This window comes from Apis dorsata, unplaced genomic scaffold, assembly GCF_000469605.1.
Source record: "Apis dorsata unplaced genomic scaffold, Apis dorsata 1.3 scaffold_169, whole genome shotgun sequence".
In the NCBI taxonomy this organism is placed as follows: Eukaryota; Metazoa; Arthropoda; class Insecta; order Hymenoptera; family Apidae; genus Apis; species Apis dorsata.
In genome coordinates this window covers 1,009,644-1,012,082 of record NW_006263457.1, presented here as the reverse complement: position 1 = coordinate 1,012,082, position 2,439 = coordinate 1,009,644, and positions in this window count along the sequence as shown.

Here is a 2,439-nt window from a genome sequence, read left to right as displayed (position 1 = left end):
GAGAGGCGGCTTGGTGGGAGGGAGAGCAGTCGATCCCTGGGGCACTAGCAGGGGGATTGGGGGTTGATATCGAGGGGCAGGGCTAGGTGGGCGAAGACGGAGAGGGCGCAGTGGTCCCGCGACCATCAAACCAACAACACCGTCCCGACACAAAACGGCGCATCCTGCTGCGCCCCCTTCTTCTTCTTCTGCCGATCCCGCTTCTGCTTCTTCTTCTTCTTCCCTCGGCCAACCGTCCTCCTGTTCCACCGTAGTCGGCCACCTCGGCGTCCACCTCGGCCCACCGCCACGTCCTTGCCGCCTTCGTCCACGCGGTGTCGAACGCGATGGATCTACGATGGATTCCGCCGAGATTTTCCGAGAGATTCTGGCGAGCTGGACCCCCTCTCCTCCCCCGAAACGAGGAGGATCGAGTCGATCGCACGGTCCTCCGNNNGGCCAACACCGTATACGGACGGAGGAGGATCTATCGTCGATCGTCTACCGTTGGATCCGTGGAAACACGAAGTTCGTTGGCAGGTAATATATTCGAGGACTCCTCTCAAGGTCAATCTTTGGACACACGAGTTTCGCTTTATCCCGTTTCGTATCCTTCGTTTCCACGTTATCTTTCTTCTTTTTTTTAAGACAAATTCTTCTTTAGATTCTTCGCATCGATCGAGATCCCTATCGATATTTAATCCTCTCGTGCCCGAGATACGGTTCAAGGTTACGTATAGATCAGGGTCGTCAGTGACGTAATCCGATGTTTTCCTCAAAATTCAAACAAAACGTTAATTCGTTTTCGAGGAAATTATCGATTAAAAAAATGCCAATGAGGAGTCGATGTAATTAAATTCGTATTTCCATTCCGTGATAATTATTCGTATTTCCATCTTTTTTTGATTATTATTTAATAGTCTCGTTTCGACTATTTATCCGTTCGTCGAATAAAACTTTTACGTGGAAAAACGCGTAGAAACGCGGGCCGCGATGATCTTTGCTTACGTCGAGTTACATCATTCGCCACGGCCGATCCAACGGCATATGGTCGTCACGAATTTCGATAGGAAAAAAACATTCACGTTTCACAGAATCACCATATGTTACCATGTCCCTAATGCTTTCCTCCGCCTCGATACATCATTTCCAAAATAACATCCCTTAGGGATATACAACGGCTCCTCTTCCGATATCCTTATTATTTCGAGTACAATTGAAAACTGTACGAACTGATCACGCTTATCTTTCGCGGCGTTATCACGGCCTCTTCCGGCAAAATCACGCACAAGTGTTTCCACGAGCACGAAATTGCGATCGATAAGATGCTCCTTCCAAGTTCCACCTGCACTTGGATTCGGTCTTGTAACAACGCGAGACATCCCGATTTCTATGACACCCGGTAGACGAGGTGTTCCCCTATTCCGCGTAAGTACATTATGGTGTGTACTGTTGTTTTATCAGTAGTGCAGGATCGCCATGGCTACGAAGTATGAATAAGCCGTTGCCGGCACGTCGCCGCTAGCTGCCTAATTACCATTTTCGTAATTTTCTGTCACGAAACTGACTTTCAGTCGCCATCCTTAAGGTCGGCCCTCGCCGAACGCGCCGGAAGCGACTTGGAACTGCGACGAGAAAAATCTTCTCGAGTCCGATTCGATTCAAACTCGACGATCCAAACTTCCCTCTCCCCCTCCTCCCCCATTCGACGATCCTCGAATCGATTCATCGATCGTTGTTACGATCTTCTAACTTCTATTCGAGTTGATATCTTATGATATCTTTGTATATATATATATATATATATATATATATGGAAAATATGAAACGAGGGGGAAATAAATTATATCCAATTTCTCTTTCGTCTTTCGTGGAATTTTTTCGTCGTCATCGTCGTCGTGTGATATCGATCTATGTTTATATCGCGCAGAGACAAATTTAAAGTCTCATATCGTTGATGGTTCTGGAACGATCGGTCTAATTGCACGAAAAAACAGGTCTCGAGGATTGAACGATCACGTCGAGACAACTTATCGAACTGTCAATATGTGATCAGCTGACGAACTCGGCCGAGGGTTTCAGGATTCCTATTTATAACCGACCGATCGGTCGTGCGCCGTTCCACGTTCGACGTTCCTCGATTAGAAAAATTCAATTACCAACGCTTCAGGGGTATTTAAACTTCCAACGATCGATTCCTAATCGATTTCTACGACCGATTCTCCTCTCTCTCTCTCTCGATAAAGCCATTATCGAGATCTCTCGCTCGGTCAAAGATAAACGCTTATATAAATATATATCCCCGATATATACTCTCTGCGGGGGAATATTTATCCCGCGTAAGGTAAAAGAGAGACGATTCCGACGAGAACGGAAAAAGAATTGACGAAGGCAGGAGGAAAGGCTGTTGCTGACCTACGATCACACAGCTGCCTGGCAGTTGGGCCGAGAGAGAGACTC